This window comes from Dromiciops gliroides, chromosome 4 (assembly GCF_019393635.1).
Source record: "Dromiciops gliroides isolate mDroGli1 chromosome 4, mDroGli1.pri, whole genome shotgun sequence".
NCBI lineage: Eukaryota > Metazoa > Chordata > Mammalia > Microbiotheria > Microbiotheriidae > Dromiciops > Dromiciops gliroides.
Window position 1 is genome coordinate 258703031 of NC_057864.1, and position 20055 is coordinate 258723085.

Consider the following 20055-nt stretch of genomic DNA (forward strand, 5'->3'; position numbering starts at 1 on the left):
CCTTGAATCACTTGTTTGACCCATAGAATGAAGAAAGCAAACACTTGGAAGTGGTGGGCATTATGACTTTCTCACCCCTGCCCCAGCTTGTTGCTATGGCACAAACTCAGTTTTGTTCTGTCCTCAGTGGGAATGCAGAATATTCTTGAGGTGGCAGTTCTGGGTGGTGTTGAATAAGGCTGTTAAATAATCTTCCTCCTCTTATCCCTGGTGCTGATATTCTAGTTTCTTCCTTTCTTCCTACCACTTAATATGGTCACCTTCTCTGTTTCCTCAATCACTAAAGGAGTCAGAAGACTGGGGTTTGAATCCTGGTTTTGTGGCTTACAATTTTTGTAACCTTGTGCAGGTCACCTTCCCTCTCTGGGCCTCAATTTTCTCATCTTTCAAATGAGGGTTTTGGAGTAGGTGATCTCTAAGGGTCCCTCCAGTTCTAAATTCTCTTCTCAATAGTACTATCTTTTACATGTCCAGGACTATATTTGGGTGGGAAGGTGGGCAGGGGATAAAAAAATAGAAGGCCAGAACCTACCTTCAAAAATCTAAATGGGATGTCAAAAACAGAAAACCAAACAAGTAAAGAGCAAAATTAAACAATTTGAAGGCAAGGTAAACCAAAGTGTTTACTGAGCAAGTACTGTATGCAGGACACAGTGCCAGGTGCTGGACGTGATCCAAAGTTTAGATGAGACATAGACCCTGACCTCATGAAACTTGTAGTCTAGAAGGGGGAGAAGACCAACACAATATGACATGGGAAGTGCAAAATGAAATATTTTATGCAATAGGAAATTTACTGACTGGGGTGATGATGGAAGACTTTCCCAAAGGGGTGGCATTCTCAATGAACTTTAAGGGATGAGTTGAAATTAGGCAAAAAGAGGAATAAAGAGCATTCCAGATAGAAGGAACATATTGGGCAAAGATGCAGAGATGGAAGAGTGCAGTGTATGTTATAAGGATAGAGAGGGGTCCAGACTATAAGTGCAATAGAGGGTAGGTTGGAGTAGTCCAGGAAGACTTGGAGGAAGTGGGACTTGAGGTGAGCCTTGAAAGAATGTGCAGGTGGGGGTGGGGAAGAATATTTAGATAGATGACAGAAATGGGAAGGACTTGCTGCATTGGGGAGTGGCATTTGCAAAGTCCTAGATAAGAACCTTAACAATTTGCAAAGTAATACAGTCTAGACTAAATGAAAGAAGAGTAGGATGGAAGTTGAAGATGAGAAGCTAAAGAAAGAGCTGAAGCCCTGTTCTCATGAGAATAGCATAGACTAGCTAGCCTTTGTAGAAATATGATCATAGGATCACAGGACTTAGAGCTTGAAGGAACCTCAGAAGTCATTTGGCCAATCCCTCATTGTACACATGAGGAAACAGAGACTTACAAAAGTTAAACACCTTTCTCATGCTTACATATTGACAGTTGGGACTCAGATGCAGGTTCTCTAACAAGCTGTGTTATGTATTTCTTCTATGTTGTCTCCCTCTAGAGAATGTGAGCTCCCTGAGGGCAGGCATGATTTCTTTTTTGTCTTAGAGCTCATGGTTTATCTATGCAGAACTAGCAAGGACTTTAGAGATCCCGTCCCTTATTTTATGGAGAAGAAAACTGAGTATTACAGAAGTGATAACATAGTTATTGTAATGTGAGTGTTTTGTAAATCTTAAAACACTGTAAGACCTCCCTCTCTTCCTTCTTCTCCTTCCCTCCCTCCCTTTCTTCCTTCTTCTGTCCTCAAGTTGCAGATACTCTAGTTGAGGAGACAATGCCCATGTGACACAATTGGGCATTCAGACCATCAGTCTCTAAGGCTTAGGATAGAAGAGAGAGGAATTCTATTCCCTTGAGGACAGAGAGCAATATAAGCTTGATTTCAGCATGAGAGATAGAGGTTAGATGTAAGGAGGAACTGCCAAAGAGGTACAGGTGTGAGGTATTGGGAATGGGAGGCCATTGGGATTTATTCTTGAGATCCTTAAAGATAGAAGATTCTTCCATTTGCCTGGGGTGACTTTAGTGGAGTATTTCCCCCCCACACAGAGGGGACTGGATACAATGACTAGTGGAAAGCTTTCCCAGGCTGCCTGAAGAGATACTGGGTGGAAGATAACACACCATGTCTAGGACATCATCCATCAGCACGCAGGATGTGGGTGAGGGAAGGAAAAAGAAATATTTATAATCTGCCTGGAAGAGAGCAAATCCAAGGCAGAAACAGGGCCAAATGGAGCAGAGGTAGAAGCAAAAGGCTGGGTTGGGGAGGGGGGAGGTGTAGATTTTTGAAGGCAGAGGGTAGCAAGAGATGGTGATAAGATCCTGGCCAGGGATGGGGGATGGTAGAGAGGAGAGACAAATCAATGGATTTCAAGTGAGCAAGAAAGCATTGATGCAGGCACTGTGCTAGGTGCTAGGGTCATACACACAGTGCAGATAACCTCAATAATTCACATGTTTATAGTGCTTTAAGGTTTACAAATCACCCTTAGCTTCTGTAATACTCAATTTCTTTCTCTGAATTATAGAGGATTTGACCCTATGATCTCTAATGTCCTTCTCAGCTCTGGATACATAAACTATGGGCTCAAAGACAAAGATGAAACCCTGCCTGCCTCTAAGGATCTCACATTTTCTAGGGGGAGACAATATACACAACATGTCCACATATAAGTACACACAAAATAAAGACAATGTAATTATGAGGGAGAGGTGACACTTAGCTATAAGGGGAAGCAGGAGAGGACCCCTGTTGGGGGTGGGGGGTGTGACACTGATGCTGAGCTTTGAAAGAATATAGGAATCATAGGAGATGGGAGTGAGGAGAGACATCATTGCAGTCATGGGAGACCACCTGTGCAAAGGTATGGAGATGAGAGATGGGATGTCATGTACAGGAAATGCCACGTCATTCATGCTTCAAAAGTTTCTCCATCTCAGGGTCAAAGTCTTGTCACAGCCCCTTTGGAGGAACAAGATAGAAAGAGGGATTAGCGGTGCTCAAGTTGCATCAGTATAAAATGGTTCTTAGCACCGTGTCTGGCACATAGTAGGTGATTAGTAAATGTTTGTTGAGTTGACATGCCTTGATTGGTTCCATTACTCTCATGCTGAATCAGAGCAAAGATTGCTGGAGTTGGAATTGAGATCTGGGTTTGAATCCTGACTTGGACATTTATTAGCTATGTGACCTTGGGTGAATTATTTTTACTTTCTTCCATCCTCTCCTCACTTACTTTTCTTTTCTTTCTTTTTTTCTTTTTTTTTCTTTCTTTCTTTCTTTCTTTTTTTTTTGGTGAGGCAATTGGGGTTAAGTGACTTGCCCAGGGTCACACAGCTAGTAAGTGTCAAGCGTCTGAGGCCGGATTTGAACTCAGGTCCTCCTGAATCCAGGGCTGGTGCTCTATCCACTGTGCCACTTAGCTGCCCCCACTCACTTACTTTTATTATCCACTCAGTTTCCAAGGTGATTTTCCAAAAATATAGATCTGCCTGTATCAACTCCACTGCTCAATGAACTTCAATGGCTTCCTATTACCTCTAGAATAAAATTTAAACTCCTCTGGCATTTGAAGCTCTTTATAACCTGGCCCCTTCCTCCCTTTCCAGTCTTCTTATACTTTGCTCCCCTCCAGGCGTAGGATCCAGAGACACTGCCCTATTTGCTTTTCCTTGAATAAGACTCATCATCTTTTGACTTCAAGTCTTTCTATGGGCTGTTTATATTTGGAATGTTTTTCTTCCTAATCAATTCTTCTTTCTACAGGAAGTGTTTTCTATTCTTCCTCACTGCTAGTCCCTTTCCTTCTGAAATTACCTCCCACCTACTCCATATATGGGGTAACAAGGTAGCACTGTGGATAGAGCACTGGGCCTGGAATCAGGAAGACTCATCTTCCTGAGTTCAAATCCAGTCTCAAACAATTACTAGCAGTGTGACCCTGGGCAAGTCACTTCACCTTGTTTGCCTCAGTTTCTTCATGTATCAAATGAACTGGAGAAGGAAATGACAAACCACTCCAGTATCTCTGCCAAGAAAACCCCAAATGGGGTCACAAAGAGTCAGACTGGACTGAACAACAAACTCTGTATATATCTCGTATGCACATGTTTACATGTTGTCTCTTCTTCCATAAGAATTTAAGTTCTTTGAGAGCAGGGACTGATTTTTTAATTGGGGCAGTGGGGGTAGCCTTTCTCTTTATCTCCAGCCCTTAGCCTATGCCTGGCATATAGTAAACACTTAATAAAAGCTGATTGACGACTGACTAACTTGAATGACTTCAACTTAGTTCCCGGCTCAGTAAAATGAGGGTAAAGAATAACTTGTGGGGCAGCTAGGTGGCGGAGTGGATAGAGCACCGGCCCTGGAGTCAGGAGGACCTGAGTTCAAATCTGGCCTCAGACACTTAACACTTACTAGCTGTGAGACCCTGGGCAAGTCACTTAACCCCAGTTGCCTCACTAAAAAAAAAGAAAAAAAAAAGAATAACTTGTACTACCTACTCCACAAGGTAACTGTGAGAAAAGTGCTTCATAAATCTACAAGTACTATGGGGATATGAATTATGATTATTATTAGAGCACGGAACAACATCTAAAGGGGAGGAGAGAGTGGATAAGGCCTGGGGACTGGGCGATATCTCCTCCTTTCCAATGCCAGTCTAGAAAGAAATAAAAATGTTGACTTTCATATGATTTACACAACCAGGTCAAAATGATTCTAAGGCCTCCCATGGTCCAACCCAATTTAACTCCTTTCTCCTCCCTCACCAGGAAGCTGGGGGTCACGGTGGTGGTCCAGCATTGAATAATGGCTGGTTGTACCCCAGCAAGGGAGGCCGGAGTGTGTGCTAAATCTTGGCCCCACCATTGCCTGTGTCCTCCAACCCAGAGCACCAGAGCAGAGGGTCCCTCCCCAACCCAACTCCCCCAACCCAAAGTGTGGCAGGGGTCAACATTCCGAAGTCATGGGACTAGAGGCCAGGGAGCCAGCCACTGGGTTGGGTAAGCTCTGGGGAGGGAGGCGGGGAAAGGGAGGGCTGCTTAGGGCATGGCTGAGGACAGTTGCTCTTTGGGACAAGTCCCCCAGGGGGATGACGGGAAGGGAGGGTGGGGAGTAGCTTCTAGAAGCAGCTGGCCTGTTCCCCGCCATGTTTGGCTGACCTTGTTTGTGTCCTGTGACCCCCTCTCCCCTGCTGACCGTTGCTCACCAATAAACACCTCGTGGACTATTAATAAAGCTCTATCTGGCAGCCTTGGTATTTATAACACTGGGCCGGGACAAGCCAGGCCAAGACTCCGGTTCTTTCTGCCTGCAAGGAGGTCTAGGGTGAGCTCCCTTCCAGGACAATGTCTTTGCAAACCCTGTTCCTCCTTTTCTGGGAAAACTTGTTCAATGCTAGTTCCCTCTAGGAACCCCTCGGCCCTTTCTTGCTTTCAGAGATTCTGCTTGCACGCTCTATTCATTGACCTCTGCCTCTGTGTTTGGGCTGCAGCCTCAGCTCTGGGTGAGTGTCTGCTCTTCTTCATCAGTCTTAGCCACTCCCCAGAGCAGAGAAGGCATCTTCTGCAGCAGATTGAGAAGCCACATAGTGTAAGAGATCGATGGAGGCCCATGGACCCGGGAAGGCTCTGACTCAAGTCGTGCCTTTGATACTGACTCTGGGCAAGTCACTTATTTCTGGTCCTGTTTCCCCATGTATAAAATGAGGGGGGTTAGACCTCTAAGGTCCCTTCCAGTTCTAAAACTTATGACTCTATGCTCCCTGAAGGCAGTGACTATATCTGTTGCTTAGCCTAGTTTTCTTCCTATGCACCCAGAATGGGATTGGGTGGGCAGAAGACCCTAGGGTAGTGTGTAGACTGGAAGATGCCTTGGATTTTGGAGCCACAGAACCTTGGACAAGTCACTGCCTCATTCTGGATCTGTTTCCTCCCAGTCCAAACTGAGAAGTTTTGTCTAGATGACTTCTAAAGTCTCTTTTAGCTCTAAATCTATGATTCTATAACAGAGAGTTAACAGAAAGAGCCATGGGCCTTATGTGGAAACCACAAATGTAGAAAGGTGGAAGGGGGAATTGGGTAATTTTGCCTTTCCTCCTGGTTTTTGTAACATGAGCTAGCCTGACTTTTGCTTGGGAGATCTGGAACCTGGGGGTTGAGGATGGTGTTGGGGATTGGGGGCAGGGAAGTAGCATTTATTTAGCCCCTACTGTGAGCCGGGCATTGTACTTAGTGGTTTACAAATATCATCTCATTTGGGCCGTTTTATACTTGTGAGAGTTGTGAGAGCCTGCCTTTCCCACTAGGCTTTTATCTTTTTCATTTAGTTATCCAAACCCTTCCTAATCTGCATTCCTAGCCCTTAGCTGTCATATGCTCATATATTAAGCATATCTTAAATATCAGTTATGTGCTAGGCTGGGCACTTCACTGCTGATGGAAATGGTTGGGTCACCCTCCTCTTTAGGGAGCTCCTATGGATCCCCATGACCCCCAGGACCAAATGTAAACTCCTTTGACTTTTTTTAGTGAGGCAGTTGGGGTTAAGTGACTTGCCCAAGGTCACACAGCTAGCAAGTGTTAAGTGTCTGAGGCCGGACTTGAACTCAGGTACTTCTGACTTCAGGGACAGTGCTCTATCCACTGCGCCACCTAGCTGCCGCCTCCTTTGGCTTTTAAAGCTCTTCAGTAATTGACTTCTTTCTATAACTCCTTACCCTCAAGGGGCTTACTTTCTGCTAGTTCAGTCTTTTTTCAGTTATGCCCAATTCTTTGAGACCCCATTTGGGGTTTTCTTGGTAAAGATACCAGAGCGGTTTGCTATTTCCTTCGCCAGTTCATTTAACAAATGGGGAAACTGAGGGTTAAGTGACTAGCCCAGGATCATACAGCTACTAAGTGTCCAAGGCCAGATTTGAACTTAGGAAGATGATTCTTCCTGACTCCTGGCCCAGTACTTTATCCACTGGGCCTTTCTTTCTACTGGAACAACTTAAATTCCCCCAACAGATCTCAGTATTCTAGCTATATTTTAGGAAAGGACATTGAAAAACAAGAACACATACTGAGGGAAGCAAAGCAAATGGTGAAATCATGTTGTTTGTGGATGGGTTAGGAAAATAGAAGGAAAGACTTGGGAAGAACACGATAGCTTAGTTCAGTTATTTAAAGGGTTGTCGCTCCTTCCAGAAGGCAAAGATAGGAGCAAAGGATGAATGCCGAAGAGAAGCAGATTAAGGTTTGTTAGTCCATATTCCCTAACCATCAGAAGTACACTTAGGGGAATGGGCTACTTTGGGAAATGGTGGACCTCATCTTCTTTGGAGGCCTTTGAACAAAGGTTGGATGATTGCTTGTTATGCAGAATTGGGCTAAGTGGTCTCTGAGGTCTTTTCTGAGATTCTGTGAACCAGAGGCAGTGTGTGAGGTGTTCAGTCATGTCCAACTCTTCATGACCCCATTTGAGGTTTTCTTGGCAAAGATGGTGGTTTGCCCATTTCCTTCTCCAGCTCATTTGACAGATGAGGGAACTGAGGCCAACAGGGTTAAGTGACTTATTTGCCCAGGGTCATTCGGCTAATGGCTGAGGCTGGATTTGAACTCAGGTCTTCTTGACTCCAGGCCCTGTGCTCCATCCCCTGCACCATTTAACTGCCCAAGAGGCAGCATGGTATAATGGAAATGGCTTTGAATTTGGAGCCAGAGTATTTGAGTTCAGCGGCTGATTCTGTCACTTAGGATGCATGTGATCTACAGCAAGGCCCTGGGCCTGGACTGCCTCATCTGTAAAATGGGAGTAACAGCAGTACCTAACTCAAAGTGTTCAAATGTAAAGTGCTTTGCAAACCTTTCTTGTGTTATCAAAACACTGGTTTTTATGATTAGTTATGAAGCATCTACTATGGACTTCATACTACTGCACTCCACTTCTGGTTGCCGGGTATACAAAATACCAAAACCAAAATGTTTGGTGCTCTCAGTGTTTGGAAATGCTCAGTGGGAGAGCCCCCAATCCTGGGGCTTGTGTCCTTTGGTTATTTCCCTCCTATCTAGCTTAACAAGATAAAACCTTGGTACAGCCCTGACTCTGCTTTCTATTAATAAAGAGGCTCCAAGACTTGTGGTACAAGATGAAAACGCAGGAGGAGGTGGGGGCAGGAGGAAGAGGTGCTGTCTGTGGTGACAGGCTGGGCTAATTGCTGGTAAAGAACCTTTGGAGACTTCTGGTAAAAGGCCTACCCCAGGTCTCCTTTATCAGGCATCGCGGCTATACCGTTGGTTGTCTTTTACCCAACAGGAAGTTCTCATGGTGGGTGACTTAGCTAGTGGGAATAGCTCAACTGTAGGGGATGGATGGGTGAAGAAAGGAGGGGAGGTGGGGGCAGCTAGATGGTGCAGTGGTTAAAGCATTGGCCCTGGATTCAGGAGTACCTGAGTTCAAATCCGGCCTCAGACACTTGACACTTACTAGCTGTGTGACCCTGGGCAAGTCACTTAACCCCAATTGCCTCACTAAAAAAAAAAAAAAAGAAAAAATTAAAAAAAAAAAAAAAGAAAAGAAAGGAGGGGAGGTGAAAGAAGGGAGGAAGAAGACTGTTCGTATATATACATATTCCCCTAAAACCAATCTCTTCCTAATATCCTTACTCCCTTTGCCTTCCCAGATTAGATCCTTAAATGGGAGATTTAGACTGAAAAAATATGGAGACAGAAATGAGAAAGGTCACAGATCCCTGTTTTTAAACAGGTCTTGGAGCCACACAGAGCTGGACAAATGATCAGCTTCCCTAGTGTCATTCCCTCACACAAGGCAAGTGCTCACATGAAGGTCAGAAGAAGTGATACAAGGATATTCTCTCAAGGTCTTTCTGAAAGACTTTGGTATTGATTGTGAAACACGGGAGACACTGTCACAGGACCACCCAACATGGCTTGCCTACATCAAAGAAAGCGCCATGCTCTATGAGCAAAGCAGAATTGCAGTAGCTCAAAAGAAATGTTAGATGTGCCCATTTAGAGACATCTCCATCCCAAATGTTCAAACGGATTATTTGTGCCCAATCTGTGGTAGGGCCTTCTGAGCTTGAATTGGGCTGATCAGCCCACAATCAGACACAATATACTTTGACCCCAACATTGTGATGCCATTTTGTTCCTCCTCTCCGAGCATGAAGGACAACAATAACAAAAACAACAACCAATGCGCTCCATATGGGAAGGAAGAAAATAAGCATTTATTAAACACCTACTATAATAAGCATTTATTAAACACCTACTATATGCCAGGCACTGTGCTAAGCGATTTATAAATATTATCTCATTTGATCCTCACAACAATCCTGAGAAGTAGGTTCTATTATTACCTCCATTTCACAGTTGAGGAAACCGTGGCAGACAGAGGTTGAGACTTGCCCAGTGTCCCACAGTCAGTAAGTGTCTGAGGCCAGATTTGAACTCAGGTCCTCCTGAATCCAGGGCGGATGCTTTATCCACTGCTTCATCTAACTGCCCCTGACCAGGGGAAAAATTTCAAACTCCCTTGGGAGGGGTGTCGATTTGTTCTCTCCCTGCTGAGAATTTGAGGCAGCGAGGATGGACTCAGAGTGAGGAAGACCTGGATTCAAATCCTACCTCAGACACTCTCTAGCTTGTGACCCCTAGTTGAACATCAAACAGATAACTTCTTAGGGCTTGTTTTTTTTACCTATAAAATGAGGCAATTGGAAATCATGACCTTTAAGGTCTCTAGGCTCACAGGTATGGCATGTCGTTGGTTTTTGTTCTTCATTTTTGTTTTTGGAAGAGGACCAACGACATCACTCATGTGAATTGTGTGTGAATTGGATATAAGAGAGGCAGAGTTGCACAAAGTCATTAGCCTCACTTTCTCTTCCAGAGGCATGGTCCAGTGGCAGGTCAAAAGTCAAGGTGACTGGCAATGGCCTGAGATACAGCGGATGACCTTCAATGTCTGACCAAGCTCTAAGTGCTCCACAGGTACTGCTTCAGTCACCTTCATAGCTATCAGAACAAATTATTCTTATCTTCCCATTCCGCCAAGGGAAGTCTTTACATTCTTGGGGTAGACACCTCCCTAACTCATCAATGGGTCTGTGGCCTGTTGGTTACCTTCAACCTGATTTAACCCATCTGCCAAGACAGTCTTACTGGGGTGTGGCTGCTAGGCATGGTGTAGCGTCTTGGAGCCACAGGTGAGAGTTGGGTGAAAGGTGGACACCCAAGGTAGATGAGCAGCCCTGAAAAAGGCTCAGCAAGCCCTCACACCAGAGGTGCTAATCTTCTTTGAACACTCCATACAATAATACTTCTCAGTTATGGGATTGTTGTTGTTTGTCCTTCATTCTTTTTTTTTTTTTTTTTTTTTTTTGCGGGGCAATGGGGGTTAAGTGACTTGTCCAGGGTCACACAGCTAGTAAGTGTCAAATGTCTGAATCCGGATTTGAACTCAGGTACTCCTGAATCCAGGGCCGATGCTTTATCCACTACGCCACCTAGCTGCCCCTTTGTCCTTCATTCTTTAAAGAGGACTGACATTAGGAGGGTGAAGTCTTGACTTGCAAGTGAATTGGATTTAAGTGAGACAGTGCTGTGCAAAGTCATCAGCCTCACTCTCTCCTCCAGAGTCATTGGGGGTCCAGTGGCAAGACATAGGTCAGGACGACTGCAGTGGGAGACCTTGGTCTTTTTAAGCCAGGATCTTTCCTAGGTCTAAAGAAAGAGACAATGTCGAACCCAAAGGAGCGACTCTTTAGTGGTGGAATTCCAGGCACTGATGGGAGATATATTTGGAGGCTGAGGAGCTTTCCCTGAATTAGAGGCAGCAAAGGTATGTGGCTCCTAGATCACAGAACTGGCTAAACCCGGTCATTTAGTCCAAGGTCATTTAGTCCAACTCCGTCATTTGACAGATAAGGAGACTAAAACCCAGGCAAGTGAAGGTCACACAGGTGTCAGAGGCCAAGTCTTCTTTGAAACTCGGGTTTTCTGACCCCAGAGACAATACCGTTCCTATTGAATCACACTTCCTTGAGGGGTGGTGGTGGAGGGCTAGAAGAAGTGAGTCAACAGATCTGACTTTGAGTCTTGCTTCTCCCACTCAATGAGCTGTGTGTCTTTGGACAAGTCCTTTCCCTTCTTGAATGAATGTTTCTTTTTCTGGCTCCCTAAAAGCAACCCTTCTTCAATGCTCTGCCCTTGGCTCTCTTCCGTGTTGCTTCTGCAGCTTACTTTCTGCTTTCTGGCCCGTGTGTCTTTGCCTACACGGTTCCCTTTCCTTAGACATTTCTCCCCTGCTTTCTTTGGATTGAAATCCAAGCTACCCTTTAATGCCTCTCTCCAACCTCTTCCTTTCAGTTTTTCCTGCCTCCACCATCCCGGACAGCATCGCAGAGTAGCAGAGTTGAAAGAAACTGAGGAGAATTTGCTGGTCCAACCCACCTCTCTCATTTTGCCAATGAGAAAGCTGAGCCTTGCTTTTTATCTGTCAGATGGGGTTAACAAAACTCGGCCGCACTTTGTAAACCATAAAATCCTCCACAAATGTAAGCTATTACTTACCTCATGAAGCTGGAGTGAGGAAAGGACTTTGTTAAAATGCTATATATAAATGTGAACTATGATTATTATTATCTCCATGGGTGTAGTGGAAAAAGCACTGGACTGGGAGTCAGAAGAGCTGGACTGGAGTTAGAATGGACTTGGTTCAAGTCCCAACTCTGTCACTAAGTGTATGAATTTGGCCATGTCATTTAATCTTTCTGGGCCTCAGTTTCCTCATTTGCAAAATAAGTGTGTGTGTGTGTGTGTGTGTGTGTGTGTGTGTGTGTGTATGTGGGGGGATTGGACTCAATGATTTCTAATCTCCCTTTCAGATCTAACCCTTTGAACCTAGGGACTTAGAAATCATCAAATACAAATTCTTCCTTTTATAGGTGAGAAAACTGAGGCCTAGGTTCACAGAATTGGTAAATGTCTGAGGTAGGATTTGAACTCAGGTCATCCTAACTCTGGGTTCAGCTGAGTGTCCACTGGTCCTGTACAACCATGAGGGTTGAGTGGTAATTTAATCTACTTTGCAGTTTGGCCTAAAAGTGGCTTATTTCTTTCTTTTGTGTGTGTCTCTGCTTCTTCAGTTCTCAGCACAGGGATCTATTCACAGAATAACCCCAAGGTGAGAATTTAGGGGCTCACAGGCCATTGTTTCTCTTTCTACCCCTCCTGGGAAAGGGGAAGACAGGGCAGGCTCCCCTTTACCCCAGGTTCTCTTGTGGAATACACTGTATGTTTCCCCATTTCTTCCCCCTCCCCGCCATTCATTCTCATGCTGAGGTGGGTACCTCCTTGACTTTCATTTCTCCTTCCTGGCTCTTCCTGCTGAGGAGATGAAGCCTCTACTCTCATGGTACCCCATTCCTACTCCTTTGGGGGCTGCTTATCTCTCCTAAGGCTTGGTGCTGCCCCCACAGTAGCACAGGATTGGGAAACCAGAGGCCTGGCCAAGTTGGGAAACACACGCTCGACCCTCCAGCACTTTCCCAATCATTGAGCTGCCCCTGTGCCTGCTATGTGTGGGAGGCTGGTGTGTGTGTGAGTGTGTGTGTATGTACCTGCCTAGATTAACTCCTTCTTCCCCAGCGGTCCATGCTAAGGTATCCATTGTACAAAACTTTCTGGCTAATGGAGATGGAGTTCAGCAGGGCCCAGCTCTGACAAGAAGTTAGGAGTCTGAGGATATGTGCTTCGGTTTGGATGTGTATCCTGCTGAAATTGTCATAGAAGTGAAAGCTGGAAGGGACCTTAGAATTATCCAGCCCAATTCCCTCATTTTACAGTTGAGGAAACTGAGGCCCATAGAAGATAAGTGACTTGCCTGAGGTCACCCAGAGAGTAAACAGCAGAACCAGACTTGAACCCTAGTCATCTGACTCCAAATTCAGTCCTATTTCCATGATGTGCATGTGTGTGTGTGTGTGTGATCAAGGACAAACTTTGCCCGCTTCACCATTTTGCCATACCATATGAGGGAACAAATGTTCTCAAGATTGAGGGCAGAGTGCGATGAGTCACAGATGACTCAGGTGCTGAAGAGGCCACTGGCTAGGGGCACTGATAGCATGTGATGGGTTAAGGGGAAAAAGGTAGAGGTGGCAGAGATTGGGATAAATAGGTGACCAGGAAGCTTAAGACTATGTCTTCGCCTTCCCCAGGGGCTGGGGCCTGAGAATACAGAAACAATTTCTATTTTTCTCTGATAATGCATTAGGATTAGTTCAACCCAGAGGCAGGGGAGTAGATGATATGATCCCTGGGGGGTGGGGGGGTGGGGGAGAACAGGACACACCTTCCCTGAGAACTTGACCAGTGTATGACTTTTATGCCCTCCAGTGATGAAGGTGGATGGTTCTTGTCCCTCATCACTGGGGCATGGGATTTTTCAGGAGGTGGAGATGACAATGCATTGATACACTCAGTTTCTTGCTTGGTCTTCTCATGTCCAATGACATATTCTGAGTTAGGTCTAGGGACTCCAACTGTAGCTAGGAAATAGATCTATTCTCTTTCAAAGCTAAGGGGCAAGAGAATAGGTGATCTTGACCCTCACTGGCATTCTATTGTACTCAAAGAACTCGGTTCTTCTTTTGCCTACAGCATCCTTATCCTTTGACATTCCAGGATTCGGAGTGTTAGGTCTCTGACCCAGCAAAGCCACAAATTGCTCAGCTACAGGGGAATGGCTCCATGATGTTCTCTCTCTGACTCTCTGTTTATAAGCCAAGAGTTAGGCCAAGACTGGCTAAAGATAGGGAGTGCTGGGCCCCAGCAGAAGAATTATGGGTCTGTGTCCAGCCCCACTTACACGGTGATGATTATATGGTGGGCAGTGTGGGCCCAGACACTGTAATCTGCCTTTGTGCCAGGCCCAAGGCCCCAAGGCCTCATTTCCTTCTGCTTTTTTACAACTGTGATGGGAGAGGCCCTTGCTTCAGACACTGGGCATGAGCAGAAAACACAGTGAGAGGAAGAATGAGGAAAGCTACAAGAAGGGGGACTAGAGGAAAGGAGAAGGGATAAGGAATGGGAATAAAAGGAGAAGGGGAAGAGAGCAAGAGTGGGGGCGGGGAAGAAGGAGGGGAATTTGGGTGCACAAGATTGGTATTTGGGAAGATGTATATCTCTTGTGTTATTTGCCACAACTAGGCTTCCCAAAGGCATGATAATAATATAAAGACATAGTCCATTTGCTTTTTTTTAATAAAGTATTTTATTTTTTTCCTGTTACATGTAAAGGTAGTTCTCAACTTTTGTTTATACAAGCTTTCCAATTTCATATTTTTCTCCCTCCCTCCCCTCTCTCCCCCCTCCCCTAGACAGCAGGTAATCTGATATAGGTTATATATATATATATATATATATATATATATATATATATATACACACACACACACACACATACACATACACATATACATATACATACATAATAACATTAAACATATTTCTGCATTAGTCATGTTATAAGAGAAAAATCAGAGCAATGACGAAAAACCTCAAAATAGAAAAACAACAGCACCAAAACCAAAAGAAATAGTATGGTTCATTCAGCATCTATACTCCACAGTTCTTTTTTTTTTTTCCCTGGATTTGGAGATCCTCTTCTATCATGAGTTCCCTGGAACTCTTCTGTACCATTGCATTGGTGAGAAGAATATAGTCCATCACAATAGATCAACACACAATGTTGATGATACTGTGTACAATGTTCTTCTGGTTCTGCTCATCTCACTCAACATCAGCCCACACAAGACCCTCCAGGTTTCTCTGAACTCCTCCTGCTCATTGTTTCTTACAGCACAATAGTATTCCATTACATTCATATACTACAACTTGTCCAGCCATTCCCCAATTGATGGGCATCCCCTCAACTTCCAATTCCTTGCCACCACGTAAAGAGCAGCTATAAATATTTTTGTACATGTGGGTCCCTCTCCTCTTTCCATGATCTCTTTGGGAAAAAGACCCAAAAGTGGTATTGCTGGGTCAAAGGGTATGCACAGCTTTATAGCCCTCTGGACATAATTCCAAATTACTCTCCAGAATGGTTGGATCAGTTCACAGCTCCACCAACAGTCCATTTGCTTTTTCATAAATATCTTTATAGAATGAAAATATTAACTAATAACTAATTAAAAGAGAACATTTCAGGCAAGATTTGAAAGCACTGAGGTATAATCTAGTACCCTTCTCCCTAGTTCTTAACTCTGCTAGTCAGTATTCACTCATACATTCATTACATTAGATTGGAAGTTCCTTTTTTTTTTTTTTGGTATCCCTAGTGCTTAACACAGGTCTAATAATAGGTATTTAATAAATATTGATTGATTGATTGAATACTGCTATATATAAGGCATTTTTCTAGTGTTCAGTTCTCTTTAATAATTTACTCAGGCCCTTTCTCTTTGTACAGAAAAAACAAACCCATGGGGTTTCTGTTTCAAATAGCTTGGTAAAAACTAGAAGGGAAATAGATTATGAGTACCCTGTACATACATGTGAAAGCAGTCTTTTTTAATCAGACAGGAATTATCCAATCAAGTAGTCAGCTTCCACATCCCTTAACTCCCTCCTCCCAATAGGCAGCTTGGCATTAACTTATGGTCGGTTGCTTCTCTAACTGCCGTAGACTTTCAGAAGTTTTACAAGGTTGACTTCTGACATAGTCCTTTCACAAAACCTGCTTTTGATTAAAAAGGCCTTGCCTTTTAAAATATTCTGAACATACTTCAAAGAATACACTGGAATGTTTCGTAAACAGAGATATATTGTAATTTCTTTCCATTACTTGTCCTTCAAGGCCTAGCTCAAGACTATTCTCTTTCATGAAGCTTTTTCTGGCTACTTCAACCAACAATGATTTCTGTTTTTGTGAAATCCAGAGGAACCAGCCTCAGAAAATGTTGGCCAATCTATGAAGAGTAAAGTCTTTCAAAGGGCTACATCACACCAGGAATTCTGTCTTGAGCAGGAGCCAGGCTGGGGTAGCAGAGCCAAGTCTATATCCAACAGGGGAAAGCCAGAGAATGGGGTTGGAAAATCTAACCCATAGGAAGCAATTGAAATTAAAATTAGGAGATGGATCAGACCCTCTCCAATCAAGAGGATCCAAAGAATGGCAAACCTGAAGTCTAAGAGAGAAATACAAGTCTGGTTGGTTACTTTTAGCAATATCCAGGTCCTGGATTCTGGTCCTGCCTTTGGGAGCTAGTTGGCATGCACATGTCTCACCATCCTTATGTATAACACTGTTGACCATCTTCATCCCTCCCCAATACATTTTTCTAACTTCCCAAAGCCTCTGAACCTGTGGATGCTTGGATCTAGAGGCCTTTTCTCTAAACTTCTATAGAAACAAACATATATCAAATGCCTTTTATATGAAGAATAGCATACTGAGGGAGATATAAAATTTAGCCAATACCTTGTCCCTGTCCTCATGGAGTTTATGGTCTGGTAGGGGGTTATGACAAGTTCATAAGCAGTGTGGCACAATGGTACAAACACCGAATTTGGCTTCAGAAAGCATGGGTTTAAATCTTACTATTTGTGTGACCTTGGGCAAGTCATTTTCATGCTCTGAATTTCAGTTTCTTCATAGGTAAAATGAGATAATTATTGTATTATCCATCTTACAGTGTAGTAGTTTTGGGGAAAGGGCTTTGTAACCCTTAAAGTATCACATAGATGTGAGCTATTATAACACAAATAGAATTGGATAAATATGTAAAAGAGCTCCAAGGAAGGAAAGAATGTTTAGACCTGAGGGAATGAATCATGGTTGTTGTTGTTGTTTGTCCTTCATTCTCCAAGAGGACCAAGACATCAGGAGGGGATGTTGTGACTTGCACTGAATTGGATTTAAGTGAGGGAGGGCTGTGCAAAATCACCAGCCTCAGTGGCAAGATATATATCAGGACGACTGGAGATGGCCCTTTTGCAGCAATTGGGGTTAAGTGACTTACCCAGGGTCATATAGCTAGTGTGAAGTGTCTGAGGCTGGATTTGAACTCAGGACCTCCTAACTCCAGGGTCAGTGCTCTATCCACTGTGCCACCTAGCTGCCCCTGGGAGAATCATTAAGAAGTTCTTTGAGGAAGGGGCATTTAACTTGGGCCTTGAAGGATGGATAGGATTCTTTTTTTTTTTTTTGTGGGGCAATGAAGGTTAAGTGACTTGCCCAGGGATACACAGCTAGTAAGTGTCCAGTGTCAGAGGCTGGATTTGATGGATTTGAACTCAGGTTCTTCTGAATCCAGCGCTGGTTCTTTATCCACTGAGCCACCTAGCTGCCTCTGATAGGATTCTTTAGATTAAGACAGGGAAGCAGAACATTCTAGGAATGTCGGATGTGTGTGTGGGGAAGGGTATATCACCTTCTCCACGAATCCTTTCCCAATCCCCTTTAATTCTAGTGTCTTTCCTAAGTTGATTATCTGCACTTTATCCTGTATGTAGCTTGTTAATATATAGTTGTGTGTATGCTGTCTCCTCCATTTGATTGTGAGTTCCCTGAAAACAAGGATAATTTTTGCCTTTTTTTGTATCCCCAGCATTTAGCACAGTGCCTGGCGCATAGTAAGCACTTAATGTTGTTGCTCATCCTTTGTTTTTTGAACCAGAACAATGACATCACAGGGTCATGTCTTGGCTTTTGTGTGAATTGGTTTTAAGCGAGGCAGAGTTGCATAAAGTCATCAGACTCATTCTTTCTTCTAGAGCCTTGAGGTGCAGTGGCAAGACAAAAGTCAGGATGACCAGAGATGGCCTGGGATGCAGGGGATGATCTTGGCATCTTTGATGTCTGACCAAGCTCTCAGCTCTATATGGCACCTGGTTCAGCTGCTTCATGGCCCTGGGAACAAATTGTTCTCAAATGCCCGTTCCCCCAAGGGAAGTCTTCATATGCTTGGGGTAGACATCCCCTTAACTCACTGATGGGTTTGAGGCCTATTGGTTACCCTCAACCTGGTTTAGCTTATCTGTCAAGACAGTTTTACCAAAGTGTGGCCATCAGGCATGCCACAACTTTTTGGAGCCACAGGTGAAAGGTGAGTGACAGCAAAGGTGGGTGAGCAACCCTGAAAAGGCCTTGGCAAGTCCTCACACCAGAGGTGCTAGTCCTCCCTGAGCACCCTGTATACCCCAGGGATTTAGTAAATCTTGATCGACTGAATGGAAAAACAAGGGAAGTATCTGGCAGATAAAAGAGAAGGTTGAAGTTTGTTTTCAAAACTTCCCTCCCAGCTTGGGTAGATCTACATGTGGGATCATGGGATCCAAAGCTTAAAGACACCTCTTCCCCCATAATTTATAGATGAGGAAACTAGGATTTACAGTCAATAATCAGCAGAACCAGTACCTGAATCAGGTACTTTCTTTTCCTCGTTTCCGATAAATTGGAAAGAACTTGAAAAAGAAGAGATGGCCTTGTATGGTAGAGAGAGAGCACAGGGTCTGGATTGAGAGGACCTGGGTTCAGATTCTGTTTCTGATGCTTACTACTTCTGTGACCCTGTACAAGTTACTTTTGTTTTTTTTTTTTAACGGGGCAATGAGGGTTAAGTGACTTGCCCAGGGTCACACAGCTAGTGTAAAATGTCTGAGGTTAGATTTGAACTCAGATCCTCCTGAATCCAGGGTTGGTGCTTTATCCACTGTGCCACCTAGCAGCCCCCCAAGTTACTTCATTTGCAGCAGTAGATAGAGCACTAAGCCTGGAGTCAGAAAGACTTGAGTTCAAATCTAGCCTCAGACACTTAGTAGCTGTAGGACCCGGACAAAATACTTAAAAAACAAACAAACAAACTCCATTTGCCTCAGTTTCCCCATCTGTAAAATGAGGATGATAATAGTACCTACCTTCCAGGGTTGTTGTGAGGATCAAATGAGATAATAATTCTAAAGGATTTAACACAGTGCCTGACACATACTAGGTGCTTAATAAATGCTGGTTTTCTTCTTTATTTATTCCTCTAGGTTTCAGTTTCCTCACCTATAAATTGCTGTGTGACCCTGGGCAAGTCATTTCACTCTGTTGACCTCTGTTAAATTTCCTCATCTATAAAATGAGCTGGAGAAGGAAAGAGCAAACCACTCCAGTATCAAGAAAACCCCAAATAGGGTCATGAAGATTCAGACATGACTGAAAAAAGACTGAATGACAACAAAATGATAGTGATGTGTGATCTTGGATGAGATATTTCTCTTCATTGGCCTTCAGTTACCTCACTGTAAAAGAAGGGGGATTGGACCCAATGATCTCAAAGATTGATTCCAATTCAAAATGCTCATCTAAGATCCGTTGCATAGCTGGTGGGATGACTTGACCAGATTAGTGCAGAATGGGCAGGAATTTTCTTCTCATTGGTTCAAGAAGGCTTCTGGTAAAAGAGGGCATTTCAAGAGCCTCCAGAAGATGGGGAGGGCCCTAGGGAGCCAGGTAAATGAGGGTGGAGGGAAAGGATCCCATGGCTTCCTGTGCATCCTCTCTGTTCATCGGCTCAGGTATTTATGCAGCCACAATAGCTCCACAGTGTTTGATTATCTCTTGGTTGGAAAGAAGCAGTGGACTAAGTTTGGACTTTGGGCCCCACCTCTGGCCCCCATCTGGGAAAAAAAAAAACCTTTTTAGAATGTACTCCTTGCCTCCTGGGCCACCTTTGATCTGATCTGCTATTCCACTACCACTACTCTCCAGCCTGAGCCAGCATCAGAGAATTTATAAGTTGTTATTGGTCAAAGGTGAAGTCAACAAGAGCTCGGCAAGACAACAGGTCCCCAATACCCCTGATTACCTGTTGGGTGGTTGCTTAATAAGAATATCTAAGTCTGTTGGAGTTAAGGCTAGGGTTCCCTACTTCCCCAACCCCACTCTAGAGGTCAACTTGGCCGACCCTCTATCAGCAAGAAGGATGCCCCCACTCCACCCCACCCCACCCTAACTCTAGCCTAGGCAAATGAAAGATTTTTAGAGACAGA

The 20055-nt window shown here is 44.1% G+C and overlaps 1 long non-coding RNA gene across 1 annotated transcript; it reads left to right on the plus strand.

The window, feature by feature from the left end:
• Positions 1 to 5278: 5278 nt before the first annotated feature.
• LOC122753345 lies at positions 5279 to 11549 on the plus strand. Its single transcript, XR_006356274.1, has 3 exons — positions 5279 to 5329; positions 9899 to 9999; positions 11377 to 11549. It is a non-coding gene; the product is annotated as an uncharacterized LOC122753345 (long non-coding RNA).
• Positions 11550 to 20055: the final 8506 nt, after the last annotated feature.